We start from the raw sequence: 18,136 nt of genomic DNA, 5'->3' as shown, positions 1-18,136 counted from the left end.
TCACTTTTTTTTTTTGGCAGGACCAGATTGTGAAGTATATGGGTGGTTGATGCTTTAAAGAGAGGGGAGAGGACTATTTATATAGTTGTTACAAAGAAATACACTACTCTAGGGAATTAAACTGTGTTTTTTTTTTTTTTAACCTCAGAATACACCTGAAATATAAGGAATGAATCCAGATTGTGTGGGTTGCTGTTGTCTCTGTTGTGCGTATGTCTGGTACTCTTCATGCTAGAATATCAAAGTAGCATTTCTCTTTTTTTAATGTAAACCAAACAGAATGACTTCTACTCTGAGTCATCAGACAGATGTTGCTTTGGTGACAACGTGCTACATACATGCTAGCTACAGCACACGTGAGCCATGTTCTCTAACAGCTACACAAAGTTGAAGTACATTTGCTCCAATAATACAGTAAAGAAAGTAGGAGCCAAGAGATGAAGCATGGAGAAAGAAGAATAATTTATTCATTATCCTTCCCATTTGCACTGACCTAAACTGGATACTAATTAAAAGATCTCAAAACTCGTTTTGCAAGCAAAATGGATTTATCTCTGTTTTAGTTGACTACGTGAGTGGATGGCTTTAGATGGAGGACGATGATCAGGTCAAGATTAAAATAATTATTTAGGTTCCTAAAATTGACCTGAACTGGAATGTTTGGAGTGTAAATTGGAATTGCAAGAACAAAGTTTTTTGTTTTAAGAAAACTTTGGACTCTGCAGTAAAGTTAAGAAGTGCCTAAGCAGGTGACCTGATCAGTCACAAAATCTGTGGCTGCACAAGGGAGTTTTGGAGCACACTTCATGAGCCCATACTGTCTAAAATCTGGGCAAGAGTGGATCGGAGGGCGGAATTCTGCAATTTGCTCTGTACCACTTTTGTAGAGCAGTGGTCAGGGAGCTGATGACAAATGCATATGAAAGACTAAATGGAAAGCTTTGAGACTGCGTTACTACTATGGACCTCTTTCCTTTTTTCAGAAACAGAAGAAAACAGGTGAGATCCTTAAATTGCCGGTGAGTCTACTCCTTTGAGTTGAATCTCATTTCCATCGCAGTGAAGTTGTCTCTTACATCAGTTTCAGATGAGATTTGCAGTATTTTATTTCTCCTTTGAATTCCTTTCCAGCAGTTACAAAGATGAGAAGTCAAGTCTTCAAGGCTTCCTCTACAAATCTTAATCATAAGAATACAATAACCATTTTTGTTTCTCTCTATAATTACTTAAAGAAGTACAGCATAAATATGAAGCAGGAGTAAACCTGACATTTCACATTCACCATTCACACAGGTGATGTTTATTTTACACACAACATAAGTGAGTCCAAGTAGCTTCCGATGCTCTAATGTCTCAGAACACTAGGCTTTCTGCTACAGTGGTTGACATGAAAATATCATAAATCTATACCATGCTACATAAGTAAAAACAGGTGTCAAAACATTCTGAACATTTATCATTATAATATAAAAAAAAACCTTAACACAAATTTCTCTCAAATTTGTCTTTCCCCAAACAAGGAAAAAACATTGTTGTTCACTTTTTTTCCTTTCTGCCCTTATTCAGAAGCAAGGATAAGGGGAGAGGGGAGAGTAGAGAAAAAATGAGAAGTTACCATGCAAGAAAAGTAAAAATTCTCATTTAAAAAAGCTTGTGAAAAAGTCAGCCAATCAAACTATTCATATTCTAAAGAGGATAGCAGAACATTTATTATTCATAGAATTTTCCCGCTTTTCTATATAAACTGAATAGTTGACTGTTTATATATTCAAATATAAACTTGGTTATTTACCTCAGCATAGTTTTGCACTGAGTTACGAGGTGTCCTCCAGACACTTCTGTTAATTGTACTTTTAACAAAAATAAATTCTTTTTACTAAGAGCATATAGCTAAATATGCCAAAGAGCTTCCAGGATTTCCCTAGATCTTCTCATGAGCCTGCCCTCTGGGAAAACAGCCTGCCAAAAAAAGCAAAGGGTTTCATATTAAATGGGGAGGGATGGAAATCTGGTGGATGGAGCATAGAAGTGGGATTGAGGAGGCTTCCTTCATGCCCACCAACTGATTTGCTCCTGAGCCTCAGGAATTTGAGGTCTACTTATGAAAGAGTGAGGTGTCTTGAAGTGCTTAGTCCCTTTCACACATAGGGAAGGACCGATAAGCCAGACCACTTGGGATTTACTCTTCAGGTGCAGCAGCTGCTCCAGTCTATTACTATGTTTATGTGTGTCTGTTACTAATAAGGATATAATTTAGCAGTAAAAAAAAATTCATCAGTGAATGATTTTGTCTGTTGCTGTTTGAAACAAATGAAGCAGTACCAAAGTTTAGCAGTCTGTTATACAGATTAGCCATTTAACATTTCTTCCCCCTTTTTCCCATGCGTCTTGTGTATTTTTCCTGTTGCTGGCAATGTGGCATATAATGTAACAAGGAGGTGTGCTACAGAATTTGTCTTTTGGCAGCCTCTCCAGTAGAACATAATAAGCATAACAGACAGCAGAACCTGATACACAGCTTTTTGCACACCCTTGCGTTGACCCAGCATCTGCCAGTTTCTGAGAAATTAAGGCGAGCACCAGAATTTGAATTGGGGCTCAGAATTGCAGCAGAAGAAACGAATTTGGGTCTCATTGTGCTCAGCAGGTGTCACGCTCTATAGCAGGTGTACCAGAGGGAAAAGAAAACAGATGTAGGTATGGAGAGACTCGACTACCTGCACAGTGAAGCTGCTCTACGTTGCTGGTGTTATATGGTGTTTTATATGGTATTAGAAGAACATTATGGCGGGGTGTTGTAGTTCAGTTGTTATTAGTAAGTGTCATTGTGTGCTGATTGCAAGCACTCAAGTGTTCAGAAGGGGGAATCAATGATACCAAATGGGGAAAAACAATACACAGGAGTCTAATATCCTTAAGAGGATAAATTATCTTTTCCTTGAGAAAGCAGAAAATGTTAATGACTAAGACTGCTAAGGCATTTTCTAATAGAAGTAAATAAAGATGCACAAGATCATTCCAGTCCTTTTTTTTTGTGCAATTATATTATATCACTTGTTCTCTTACTGATCTGTGCAATGCTAGCATGAGAAACCAATCAACTCACTGTAGAGTATTCCAGTGGATTTACGGCTGAATCATGGGAAAGATTTTTGGTTTTAAAAAGAGGTGAAATGGAAGACAAATGAGCTGATAGGTGTGTGCCTTGGGGGAGTCTTCCTTTGCGTTATTGGGGCTTGTCGTGTCACTGTACCTGGAGCTATGTGTGCATTCAGTACTGAATGTTATCGAAGTGTTGCTGAGGATGTAGGCTTGTGCTGTGCCTGCTGTGAGGCTGCAGCCAGCTGACTGCCGACTATTTTAAGGGTTTTTGGATGCCATAAATACAGCTTCTATCAGGGTAGTCTTAGTGTATACATCACAGTAGCAGGTGCCACCAGGTCTTCCCACACACCAAACAGAAGATCATGTTTTGAATATCTTCAGCCTATGCACCGTCTCCTTCAGCTGCATTAGCAAGGCTGTGGCCAGGATGTTGAGGTACTTCTGTGCTCCCTTGACCCCAGGTAACTGAAACGACCTTTGGTGGTTTTGGATCACATCTGATGCTCACCCCTGCACATCAGGTGGCTGTATAACTCTCCTCTGGTTGTCACTTTGGTCATATTTTGCTGTGAGCAGAGAAATTCTACAAGGAGGATAAGCAAAACTCAGAAGTGTAAAATGGTCACTTATTGGAGAAGACACAGAAAAGATGGTCAGGATCAACACCCCACTCAGGTGAAAAATGAGTTTCCTCTGTGCTTGGTGTAAGACATAAGATACTCTCTGCTAGGTAGGCAAAGAAAGACTCAGCAGTTGTACCTTTTCTGAGCCACAGTATAGATCCTACACAGCTGGACCCCTGGGGAGAGGAGATTACAGCAGTCTCACAGGCCAGAGCAACCCAAAGCCCAGACTGTAAAAATGGAATTTAGAATGTGATAGTACACTTTAATCCTGGGCTCAGAGGTCAAATTGAATGTGCTATATTCATAAAGATACCAGTGTGTGTGCTAAGTACTCCCGGGAGTACTTGCTAGGTCTATCACCTGCTGGGTGGTTGGTGCAACAGATGAAGATAATTTATTAAATATAAATTAAACCTTCATATTTACTACTATAAAAAAATTTCTACTTCAAATAAAGTAAAGTGATTGAGGTTGTGAGATATGCCATATTCCTACTCCAGTAAGAAGGTGAATTGTTGTGTCTCTAATGTACAATGACAGCTATCTGTTGTCTGTGGAAAGTTTGCACAGACTACAGGTAGCAAGACTTGCTCAGCAGGTTTTTTTTTTTTTTCAGTAGCTTAAAAAGGCTGTTTCTCATCTTACTTCAGTGAAACCACAGAAGCTTTGCTGTTTCGAACAGGGACAAATGATGGAATGGAACAAAAAAAACCCCAAAACCTAGTAGTACTATGATATGTAGATTTAAATAATAAGTTGACTTTTGACTGCACTTCCACACTGAATAATATTCTGTAGTAGTCAGCAATAGTAACTTAACTCTGCTGTCAGGGCTTGGTCTTTCTGTGTCGGGCAGTGCAAAACCTTGTAACCCTCGCAAGTACCGTCCTAGAGCCTCTGAAAAAGAGAGCAAGGAGCCAAAGGAATAAATGGAAATAGCTTAAGGGAAGGTGCAGAACAGTATGAAAAGCATTTATGAAGCAGAAATTCTCCTAAACAGGTTGCTAATGTTAGAAAACCTCTCACCGTTCTCAGAGGGATTGCACAAATGTTCATACTAGTTACTTGTCTATTTTGATTCCTAAATGCTATTCAACCATGCAGTCTGGGGACTAGAAGCCTTTTGTGTTGCATTTTTGTCTGGAATGCTTTAAGACAGACAGATTTCTTTTGCAAGGAATTGCTGTAAACAAGAGGACCTCTGGAGTTCAGGTGCGTGCTCTAGAGCTGCTTTGCTCCCAGAACAGTGTGAAGTAGCAGAGGTCAGGCTGGAGCACACCTGGTCTCTTCTGGAAATTTGTGTGATGATCATAACTCAAAAAATTGCAAGTAGTACTGCAGCCCTTTTTTCTCCAAAGGAGTTGTGTAAGTAGGATCCAGCTTCCTGCTAAAGTGAATAGTAAAATATCCAATGATTTCAAAAGGAGCACAGTTTTTGCAGTATGTGAGGTTTTGCAGGGAAAGGATCTGGTGATTCAGGCTTGACTGGGATTTTATTGTAATTTATTTGAAATGTAAAAAATCCAATTGCAGAGGAAGAAAAAAAAAAAGAATAATAGTGGGGGTTTCAGTGTGCTCAGCCTCACGCTGGAAAGCAAGATAAATTCACTCCTCAGTAAACTGGGCACAATATACTCCTGCACCATCCAACTAACAACTGAGATAAATGGCTCTAAGTATGGTACTGTATATTCTTCCCCTTAGCCCTCCAGCTACAGAGCTTTTTGGAGGCAGGCTGTCGCACACTGCAGTGAAAGAGCTAACGTAAATGAAGTATTAGGTTTATCAAATGTCCAGGAAAGCGGGTTGGTGATGGCAAGGCAAGTGGTAGTAACTTCTGGATAAGACAGGAAGTTTAGGCTCTAGGCTAGCGTGATAAAGCAGGGGAAAAAAAATAAAAAAGGCAGTGCTAGCTCATGGACAGGTAGTTACAGGGATATCAAAGTACCTGGCTCTGCAGGGCATGTCAAGACACCCTCAGCAAGTGATGGCAAAGAGAGCTGTGGCAAGTAGAAAGAGAAGGGCATTTTGGTGATTGGATTGATCTCTTCCATTGCTTCAGCAGCATCTCTTGTCTTTCATAACATCCCGAGGGCTGTGTCAAAAGGAGGAACTATGGGAGAGGTAGGGAAATGTCAGGAAAATGCCAGTTCTCTTTTGTGAGCTGCGTGAGCCTCTGGGCCATGCTGACACTGGACCAAGTTACAGTTAGGAGCTCTTTTCTCATGTGACCCTGATGAAGCAGGAGGCTTCGTGGAACAACACTTTCCTGGTGTGTCCAAGACTCCTTTTCACATTATTCATTTTAGAAGTGCTGATTGTATTCAATTATGTTTGAAATGATTCCTGTATGTTGAGTCCAGTATACTGGGTATACCTTCAGCTTGCGGCACAACCTGGAACCAAGTCGAATCACTAATGTAAAGTAAATAACTTTCAGGCTTCCATGGATGTTTCTTGTTTCACAGGCACATTCAGAGGAGCTGCAACCTATTTGGAGGTTCCTATAAACATTTTTCTGTCCATGGTATATTCCCCCTGAGAAGTGCTAAACCTATGTCTTTCAAATCGGGTTCTTGTGGATGGCTTTTAAATTCACATTTGAGTGCCTGACAAACATGTTTCCTTTCTTTTGTGGAAGGCTGTCACTTAAGGAAAACAGAAGCACTAAATAAGGTGCCCAAATCTGGATTTCAGGAGTATTTTAGGTAATGCTGAATAAATAACCATTCCCAAAACTCTAAATAATCACGAACAATATGTACAAATAATTCCACAGGCATGTATTTAGACACTCTTATTAACAAAATAATACCTAATTGACACCCTGCTACCTTCTGTTTATGTAACCACCATAAAACTACTGCTCCTTACTTGCCCATAACCTCATTTCTAAAATCACCGTTATGACATCACTACTTGAGAATGATGTAACTCTCTGTATAATAGTAATGGTGATCCACATAAAGGACAGTGTTATCAGAGAAGTAGACGATTATGAGTTTCACAGCTTTATATCAACAGAAATGAATACTCTTTGGCTACTGAAATCTATGAAGTAGGTATCGTTAGTTTCTGTAATGTTTCTAGGTGACCACAAATACCATTGTGTAGGGCTGATGAAGAGGACATTAGCTGTGGAACTGTGTTTACCACCCCTGTTCACAATAGGTCTAATTGGTCAGTCTGAAGTGCTGCGAATAAAGGAGCCGATCCTGGTTCCGTTTCAGTGGGTTTATATTGTTTTCAAAAAGAACTGCATAGCTCTATCGCAGTTAATGGAGCTATACCAGATTACACTGGCTGAGGAACTGATAAATGCTTTTTAGGAGAAACATGCTTTTTAAGTACTTCTGCTATTGTCCTGTCATTGAATTAAAGTTTCTCAGTATTAGACTAGCAGACGTGAGTGCACGAGTTAAGGTCAGACACTGGCCAGAAGAGCAGATGTACAGTTTTTGGCAATTTCACTGTATCTTCTCCAAATATGATTTCTAAGTGTATTCTCCGTTCCTTTAATTCTTCCAAGGACTATTTGGAGATGTTTTAAAGATATTTTATTGTCTTAGTTTTTATGATTCCAGTTGATGAAAGCAGTCCAAGCATACATTGTCATATCTGACGACATTGTGGCAAAGTATAGCAGTTTTATTTTTATTGTTTTTTTCTATAATTAGCATAAACCACAGAAACTGAAAAACCTTCTTGGGAGGGGGGGTGATAAAAATAAAAGAAAGCAACATTTATTTTTCTCCCCAACCAGTTCCAAACGTGCCACTGCGCCTATTACATCCCATAAACACCAGGGCAAAAGCACCAGCTGCTCATTACTCTCGGAGGAAATGCTATTTCCTCTCATTTTGGCACAAACTATGCCCCAAAAGGAAAACAGCCCTAGTGAACTGCAGCTAAACATGAAGTCTTTGTAATAGCATTATATATAAACAGTATGATGTGATATGTCTCTCTTGACAGCCAATACCTATAAAAATATAAAAATAAAAAGATGCACTAAACCTAAGGACGTAAAAGGTGTTTGCATTTGAAACTGTTTCCGGAAGGATTATCCACAAACTCGACCATAACTGTTACTCTTTGGGTGGCTGGGATAAAACAGGCAGGGAACTAAGCACCCTTAATATGTTAATGCCACTTGGAAGTCTCCTGCTAAAGCCAGTTAGAGTGCAAAATCTATTTAAAAAAATAAACTCAGCTGAAAAGTGCTGTGCATCGCTTTACGTTAAATGGGAGGCACATTGAAATATCATTAATATTTGAGATATGCTTTGATTTAAAACACTCATTAGTGCTTCCCAAGTATTGGAAAGCAAACCGGAGGGGGAATCATCGCTCCCTTAAGCAAGGACTCCTGAGGATCCTTGAGCTGTTGCTCATCTGAACACTAGCCTAAAGCTTCTAGAATCCATCCCACACCAGTATCGTTCTTTTCCATTAGATAAATTAGAAGAATGACTTTTCTAAGTTTTTTTTTGTTGTTGTTCAAGGACCACAGCTGTTGTTGCCTGCTGCTTCTGTAGTTGAATGCAATTCCCCACGACAGTCTTCACCAGCACCTCTTCTCCCAGCTTGAACTGTCCAGGTGGATCTGAAGTACAGGTCTAAGAAAGAAAAAGAGAAAATCCAGTGGTATTAATAGTGCCAGTTGGTAAATAGAAGAGATTGGCAGCTGCTAATGAAAGGCTCAGGGAATAAAAGGTATAAAGCAAGGAGGATGTATCAGTGAGAGGTCTTTTACAGAACAATTTGTTTGTGGATTTAAGAGAAAAGGCAATAAGTGACTAAGAAGGTGAACAAAGACTGAGAAGGAAAGGTGTCAAAACAGGCTAAAGGTCAAATACAACTGGAATGTATCTGGAGAGGTATCTGCATGGCGCTTAAATGCTCTAAAGCATGAGTTGAGTGTTAGAAAGTAAATCTCAAACTAAAAGAACACTCCAAAAATGTTAAATCAAGTGAACAGGATAGACTAATTTGTAGCAGAGTTTCAGACAGTTTGCTGGGAGTCAAATACTAAAAACAAAAGCCAAATTACAGTGCTTGCTTGCTAATAATGCGAGTAACCCATCTAAAAGACAGTGAAAACATAGCAGATGCCAGTAGGATTGAAAGAAATTAAAGCACATTCAACTCAGAATGTAAATAGTTCTGAGACCGTAAGGTTTCCCTAAAGCTCTGGCAAACATTTGGCTGGATTGATATTTTGGGCACTGATCTGCATGGCATCTGATTCCGAGCAGACTATGAGCAATACTGAAAGGCAGATTTTTACTCAAGGCTGCCTGTTGCCTTCTATGAAGCTGAGAGATGAGTTATAAAAAGCCTTATGGCGCATTTCCTCTGTTTCATTTGGCAATTTCCAGCCCCACTTTCCACCCCAGCGGCACTTTGCAGTACGGCACGGTGAGGGGGGTTCTCCAGCATCTCAGTCTGCCAGACTCATCCCTTAGAGGATAGTGCCAACGGCCCTGGTCAGGCAGTAGCTGATGTAAACCAGAATAAACCCAATTCCCATCAGCCTTTAAGTAGCACTCTGCCAAAACACACATTGGGTTTCAATTTTGGGGCTGCCAGAGAAATGGTGGAAAGTTTCAGTGTCTTACCAGTTTTGCTTTTCTCCTCTTCCTCGATTTCATGTAGCGCACCAAGGAATGGCAAACCAGCCCAATGCACATTTTTTAAATGGCAGTACGGAGGTAGCTCCCATTTTTGGTGGACACAAATGATATCGACTAAAGCGTTGTTGAAACTTCTTGTGTTATAGAATGAACACCTCTGCTATCTAGTGAGTACAATGAGCGTCAGCGCATTTTAGTGTCTTGGATGAAGGTATGTACTTCTTCCTGCGTTACAATCCTCCAAACAGTGTGTTACAGAAGCATCTAGACATCAGGCTTGATTCTGATTTCCCTGACAATTTGCTGCTGCTGATCATTGACTTAGATTAAAATATAAGAAAGTAATTTTGGAAAGATTCCTATCCCTTCTAATTAGAAATATAATAATAATATAATTAACAATTTTGTATCACTTTGTTGTTTGTATCTTGTTGTTACGAGATAGACAGTTGAATTTCTATTCTCAGAAAATTATACTGCTAGAGCTTAGTAACTGTTTTTTCTGCTTGTTGACTCTGAAAATGTGCTGGATTTTCCTGAAAATGGTTCATATATAAAAGTTTATTTTTAAACTGCTAAAAATATTTAGCTTTTAAAGTAAAAACAGAAATTAAAACAAGTTGAAACCCCAATATATCCTTTAAAAAAAACCCCAGAATTTTATCAGGATTGTAGGAGGGGTTACATTTCTTTCAAAAATGAAACTGTCATGGGTTATTTCAGGTGGCCCAAATATTTAGTTTTTGTGATGTATTAAAAGGGTTGGATTAAAAGCAGAGCCTGCATGCACTGCTAATTATCCATGTACCGTGTCTAGTGCAATTTGTGTCAAAAGCCAGTCAAACATTCAGCAACATTACGGTTTTATTGCCTAAGTACATAAGACTAAAGAAGCAGGGAATTAAATTCTCCTGTCTGAGGCAAGATACAGTTTCTTAGTACTGAAATCCGCTGACATGGAAAGACAGAGAGGCTTTCATTGCAGCTAATGGCAGTGTACCTATCCTGTGAGTAATTACCAGTCTCCAGTCTTTGGTGCTCCTCTGCTCATGAGACTAATGTTTATTCAGAACAATAAATATAAGGTCTATGACACTTTTAAAGTAATGTTCAGATGTGTCTGTGTAACCATGGATGAGTGGTGTTTGTAGTTTTATGCTTTAGTAAACATATTTGACTCTGAGTGCTCCAGGGACAGTAGTGGAGTGTGGCAGATGCTGGAGAAACAGTAACAATTTGCAGTTTTGGATGAACTTGTGGTAATAGAGAACGCAATGATAAGGTAGGGGGATTAGTTTTCATTGGCTTCATTTTCTGCTTCATGCAGAATATTAATGATTTATTTAGCATTGATCTGTACAGATTCTGAGCACAGATTTTTAACTATAATCTAGGAGACTGGTTAATTCCTATATCCTCACACTAAGTACATCTTACTTGTGCTCACAGCTGTCTCTGTGTAGTTAATGATCCTGAATAAATTCCATTATAATTCCTGGATGGTGCAAAGGTTTTTTTCATGGTGAGCAGCTGAAACCCTGCCCACAACCAGCCAACAACCCAGGTGTAAACTAGCAGTCTAGCCTCTAGGCTGAGTATCTTCCACAAGACATCGACCATTATCTGCTACCAGACACTTCAAATGGGAATTTGATGCATTGAGTCTCAGAGAGGGGGCTTGCTTTTCACCTATCCCATAAAACCCTCACACATGTGTTTATCTGTATAAAAATCTCTGTCAAAGATAACATTGCTAAGCATACATGCAGTACTTAGCTTGATTTTTAAACATTCGCAGGTCCCAGACCTGTGTTTTCAGTTTCGGCCAAGTGAGAAAAGTAATTTATTTCTCTCAGTGTGTGATGCTTTTGGAAACTTTGTTCTTCTGACTTGCTAAAAGAAAAAGTACTTTTACTTAAAGGAAGCATTTCATCTGGTCTGAGCATTGATGTGCCAAACACCGTTGGCTGAGAGAAATTAATTTTACTTATTTTCTTTGTCACAGGTGAACAGGAACATTTTTTCAGGGAGCTACTTAATGCACTTTAGAGTTACAAGTAGAAGGATTGTTTCTTTATTTGTAATTGTAGATACTTAACAATCAGACACAATAAAGTAAGGAAATTACTATGGCTTTTGGGAAACAGGCTTCTAACCAGTAAGCATAAACCTGGTACTGATAGAATGGAAGAAAAATCTGTATTTAATCAATTTGATCAAATTTAACCTTTACAAAATTGAGCTTTGCCTGCATAAGTCATGCATGCACCTGCTGTGCAAAAGGGGAAAATCTTCTGTATCTAGGAGACTACAGCCAGCTAATCAACTTTAACAGTATATTATTTTCCTGTTTTAAATTTTTTTTTCCTATCTAAATCCTAGGGACTGACTAACAAGAACACAGAGTACCTGTGGTGCCTTTTGATTTACAAGCTTCTAGATTCAGTCCATGGCTCAAATTTATCTTGTTCATAACTGCATGAACAATGTGAAATTTAGAGTAGCTATCACAAAAGTGTAAGTAATAGAAGAAGTAGCTGAAATTTTCACTTTAGTGATAGGATTAAAACAAAATAAATATCAAAATAGTGACCACCAAATAGCAAAAGGAATTATAAACCTGTTTCCTTTTTTGTTACACATAAATAGTCCTGTTCAGGCACCAGATCTGTCCTTAGGGCCGGGTTTAGATAGCAAATTCATACTGCCTGGCACCTGACTCTGCAGCAGGAACGGCTGATGTTAGTGGCACCATCTGTAGAGCATGAAGTTACTCAGTGTGATCAAAGATGTAGAAACCGGTTCTCCAGAATTTCAAAATGTTTTCCCATCTGCAGTTGCTATCAGAGGTACTTGAATAGAAAACTGTGCTTGCTTTTCCTGTCTGAATTGGAGAATATCCATGTCTTGTGTTATAGTGAATGTAACAGTTTCATAATGGCTATTGAAGCCATGCATAGTGCATAAAATGCTGATTTAAGCCAACAGCATCCTCTAATATTCAGAAACCATGAATTTATAGAAATAAATTCTAAAGATAAATACTATGTTCTTCATTTTTTTTTGGAATAATTTAAGTGAGAATATATACCAACCCTTAAATGAAACTGGGAACAGCATATGAAGGGGAGACTAAATTCTCATCTAGGGTTTTTTAGAAAGAAAAAAACTGCTTAGGCAGCTCCAAGTTAGACAGGTAACTTGGCTAGTATGAAAAACCACAGGTGGTGAGTCAGTAAGCAACTTTAAGAAGCATGGATAAGTTTATTTTACCATGGGATTGCACAGAAAGGGGGGAGTAACTGTTATAATATATCAAGTGTGTTTCACTGGAGAATTGCCTTTCACTCCTTAGGGTTGTTTTGCTGACTGTGTAACAGATCTCTTTTTTGTTTGTTTCTCATGGAAAAGTCTCCAAGGAATTAAGTGAAAGCTGTTTCAGTTGCTGTTTCCTAATTCTACTGAGAATTGGCATTTTTCATGTAATGTTCATGTCCTCCACTGACTCATGAATATACCTTGTAGTAGCCTGAAAAAAGTGGATAAAATCTTCTATTTGATGTATTTGAGTGGGTAAAGGATGCATTGACTAGATGAAAGTCAAATTCTGATTTATCGCTCCTTTCACCTAAGTTTATCCTTAAATTCCCTGCTGCAGTTATGACCTCCATCCACCTGCTTAGGAGATTTGAAACTATATGAAAAAAAAAAAAGGGAGGAAAACAGCCCTTTACTTGATGAATTTGTCACTTTTTCAGTAAAAGTCAGAAAGCAAAGGCTTTGACACGTTAAGACACTGTGAACTTTTTCTCCTATGATTTTCATGTTACTGGGACTGCAAAGGGCACATTAAATAACAGAGCTCCTCTGATATTCCAGAAGCAAGTGGCAACAGCATCTTAAAGAAAATCTACTCTTATGTGTTTCCAAAGAAAATAATCTGATCCAAACAGACATTCAAACTCTGAGTACTTTTCAGAATGAAACAATGCCTCTTTGGCTCATCTCACGATGAGTCTCTACTTGGTTTAAACCAGAACGAGTCATTAGAAGTTCAATATAAAAGGAACATAGAATTAACTTGAGACAGTTTGTTTTTCTTCTTTGGGCCTTTCCTGTATGAAAAGTCCAAAACCAAATGCTTCAGAAGGTTTTGGAATGCATATGTGAAAGATACACATACAACAGTCAGAGTCAGTATTTGGAACAGTTTGGGGGTTTGGTTTTGCATGACAAGTGCTTCTCTCCCTCCCCTCCCCAAGCTTTTTCACCATGAGAATATAAATATTTGGAAAATAGCAGGTGCTTGACCCTTTTTGGGGGTCTTTTTTTTTTTTTTTCCCCAAAATTGGAAATCAGCCAAAATATTTAGGGTTTTATTTTCTTTTTTTTCCTATCTCACAAACAGAACCAGACTTCAAGACACTGTCTGCTGTTAATAAACCAAATAAAATAAAACTTCTCTGAGCCTACAGCAACTGCCTGTAGCTAATTTCCTTAATGCCAATATCATTATATCATTAATATATTTTATATCATTACTATCCTTGGCAGTAGGTAACAAGATGTATGGTTAAGCAATAGAAAAATGAGCTATACTGGTAGTCTGATCTAATTACTATCAAAGCCAGGGATTCACAGACTGTGTGGAAAAGTAGGGCTGCTGTATCTGAAGACATTGTTTTTGAAGGGAGGAAAAGTTTGTCAGTGAAGGCTCACTGAAATGAAGCATCTATAGATCTCTTATTTCTATTTCAATTATAAACTAATTGAAATAAATATTACCACTTCTATTATTTTCTTTTCATATTCCCCATTTTCTTTTGTAGACAAAGCTGCTGATAGTCACAGAAAAGCAAAGGTAATTCCTAATGATTACATTTTGTTAGTGTCTGGAGTCAGTGAGTACAGCAATATGTGATTGTTGTGCAACAGTTGGGACATGTCTCGCTGTTACTGTGTCCTCCTCATGACTGCCAGCAAAACGACTGTTTGCAAAACCAGCTCACAGCGTCTCTATTCTGATGTGGGGAAAGGGCCACTTATTGTACACGACAGCTTGCCGAACTCTATCGCAAAATTTCTGCATTAAAACTCTCACTTTCATTAACCCTGTGTCTTTAACAGGACAAACAATTTCAGTCTTGCACTTTGACTTTAGCTGAGACTATACAAGCTCATGGGTTCTGGGCAAAAAAGCTTCCAGTATCTTCCTGGGAATGCAGCCTGGAGTTCCTGGTGTGGTTATAGTTCTGTTACCTTTCAGTTTGGTAATTTGGTGGAATCACCTGTTTATCCCATCATCCCATACCTTCAGCATTTCAGAGTTTTCCATTAGTATTTTTTTGGCATTGAATTTTTCACCTATCTTCAAATTAAAAGCAAAAGTTATAGTAGCCAGTGGAAAAGGAATTCTGCATGTAAACCAAATCAGCTACAGAGGTGATGTCACTGCCTATATACGCTGTTGAGGAAAGTGCGATGTTTGCCTTTCACTGTGCTAATTAAAGCTTTGTCATTCGTGCACGATAGATTCGGCATTACTTCTATCCTTGCTTGGCACTGATGTAAAAAGTGGGTTATTGCTGATCAGATGACTGATTTACAATTCATAAAATAATTTACAAACCAGTTAAGATATCTTGAACCTGAAGCCTGACTTTAGAAATAACTTTTATTTAATCGGAAAAACGGTACATTTAAGGTTGAAAAATTCTGAAATCCTTACTAAGTTGAATTACAGAAAGACATGTTTTTTTCATTCAGGTGTTCTGTAAGGGTATTTTGGTCATCTATATGACTGTCATGAAGAAAGACAGCAATAGTAAGATAAAATTCACAAGACTGATTTGAATAAATTTTTAGGCCACACGTGGTATTACAGAAAAGATAGAATGCTAAGCAGACATAATTTAAAGCATCAGCTAATGTATGACTGCATACAACATCTGTATACATTTTAGATGTCACTTTGGGTACACAGCAATTTGTGGAACAAGCAGATCAAGGCATTTGCAGCAGCATTTTTTTAAAAGACAATTCACTAGAAGAATTTGACAGTGTTTTCCACTGTCATTTTTAATTATGTTTTAACAGTGTCAGTTTGCACTTCAGTTTGGAAAATTTTATTTATTAATTTAGTATAATTATTGCACACATTGAGCCAGCTCTACTTTGAGATGAAAGTAAAAAATATCTATTTGGATTATGTTTCTAAAAGATCTTTTTTCTCAACATGAATACTTTTTTTCTTGTTTTCACTCTGTCTGCACTGATGTGGTAAGGCAAAAAGCTCATTTCTTTCCAAATGAATATATAACGACGCTAGCACTAAAACAGTTAACTGGATAGCTGATATTTACAAAAATCTTTGAATGTAATGACTTCGAGTTCTTTGTTGAATATTCATTAAATATCCTTTTCTCATAGGGCTTATAAATCCTCTGAAATGCAATACATACACACTTTAAAATTTGACAGAAAATACTCATATTTCTAAGAGAAGGGTTTTTTTCTTTTTTAAGCACTCTCTCAAATCATATATAATCAGGAACATTGGCAACACTGCTGCTCAGAGAAGGACAGAGTGAACATCAAGAAATCCAAATGAATTCAATCCCATTAAATGTAATGGTGTGGTAAATCTCACTATACCATCTGCTGTAGAAGGCTGAGACACTATTGGAATTCCACATCTTATTTACATAGCAGATAAGAATGTGTTGGGAGATTTATATGGCGAATGAATACCCAGAGACAAAACTAAGTTTCTAGTCTGTTCACATCTGGGGAACATCTACATCTGTAGAACATCATACAAAAACTACTGTAAGTTAGCCTTTCTGTGAAAGACTCTGCCACTTCATTTCAACATTGCCCATTAAAAGGAAAAAAAAACCCCACAAAACAGTGAAAAAGTTCCTGCAAACACTGGTGGGAGCTGAGCTACTTCATCAAAAGAAAACATAACCTCCCCTAAATTTGCACGTATTTCCAAAGGAATTAGCATTGAACATCGTAGCATATTTAAAACATCTGTGCTGTGAGTTCAGAAATCACCCTGTGGCAAAACATTAAGGAAAATATGCCACAGATTTATTTTGTGCTCTCTGGAACATTTAGATTGACACTCTCCATTTTAACTAGATTCATAACTTTCATTTACTTAATACTGAAATAGAGCTGAGCTTCAGCGTAGTTTTAAACCAGATATCACAGGTGTATCTTGCACAATATATGAACTATAGAGCAACAAACCACTGCACAGTAGCCCCCACCTGATACGCTCCTCTTTATAATTATTTTTAATAAATATTGAGCTTCCTTGGGAATGGCATGTCCTTTGTGCACGTTGATTATAAACTCCATCACCTGTCAATTCAGTGAAACATTAAAGTTCTAATAGATCAAAAGTGCATAGGGGAGCTGACCTGGGCTAAGGAAGCATTTTATGGAGGAATATTAATAGAGTTCTTCTGCGGCCACCTCATGTACTTCAGATTGGAAACCTCTGAACCAAAGCCAATTGACAGTAACATATTTGAAAAGGAAGATGCTTTTAAATTACCTCCTTTCCATTTGATCAGACAAGCAACCTCTGAATCCCAAGCCGTAGGTGAATGTTTAAGAGAACATTCTTTATATAGTTAGCTGAACCATGTCCAAGAGCGCCCACTGACAGCTTTCCTATTACCAGAAGGACAATGAATCATATGAACTTTGCTGACACACATGCTGTAATAATTGTTACATTTTCTTTTAGAATATATCCTTGGGCTCACTTTTGGCCTCACCTTAAAGGTGACAGCTTGTAAGCTGCATAAACTAGCTTGCCACTAAATCATCAATAACAGTTCATAAAATATCATGTAATAATTTAGCAGTGCATTGGTACTGATCCTAATGGAATCAGACACGAGCAGTTATGCTATTTCCACCAGGGATTCTGGATACTTCTATTGAACATTTGTTAAAACAATTGTTCATCTACTGTGTACGTATTCCTGCCAAGCTTCATGGAAATTTTTCTATTCATTATTTTTTAACGTAAATTTTCAGTAGAAGTTCATCTTTTCTGGTTTGAACTCAGTCTGATGCTATATAGACACCTTTGTTTCATGAAACAGACGTAGTTATGTACGTTAAAACAGACGCATTTATGTTCCCTTTAGGTTAATGGCCAAATTTTTGCAACAGCTTTCCAAGTAGGAGCAATGAAACAAGAAAAAGCTCTGCATTTTTCTATATCACAGCCTTATTAATTGAGTCTTTTGTTTTCAAAAGCCATACCTTAGGCAACCCACGTTCACTTGATTTTTTTACACTGAATACTCTAAAAGAGATTTCTGGGAAGTACTAGCATATTTTGGATGCTAACACAATGCTAATGTTAGTAATTTCTATTAATGATATATGCACTGTTACAGTGGAACAGCTTCTGTTCCAAAAAGCATCTTATTGAAACAATATGATCATTACACTTTCCTTAGTCGTGGTAAACATTTATCTGTAGAACTGGTGACAATTTTATCAGAGTAGAGATTTACAATAGATGTTAGCCAGTGGTTGCCAAGTGTGGCCACTTTTATCTGCATTCCCTTTTTTTTTTTTTTCAGTTTGGCAGCACCTTAGGGTGGTGGTAGTTGGACATGGTAGATGGTAGTGGCCTGCGGAAATCCCCATGTCTCTGCTGAACCCGGCACATTGAGGTGAGAATGTCTTTGCAGTTCCTGGCAGGCTGTGGCCTCAAGCCCCACTCTGCCTGGCTCC

The sequence above is a fragment of the Cuculus canorus genome, chromosome 9 (assembly GCF_017976375.1).
Source record: "Cuculus canorus isolate bCucCan1 chromosome 9, bCucCan1.pri, whole genome shotgun sequence".
NCBI lineage: Eukaryota > Metazoa > Chordata > Aves > Cuculiformes > Cuculidae > Cuculus > Cuculus canorus.
Note: the sequence above shows the minus strand (reverse complement) of the source record.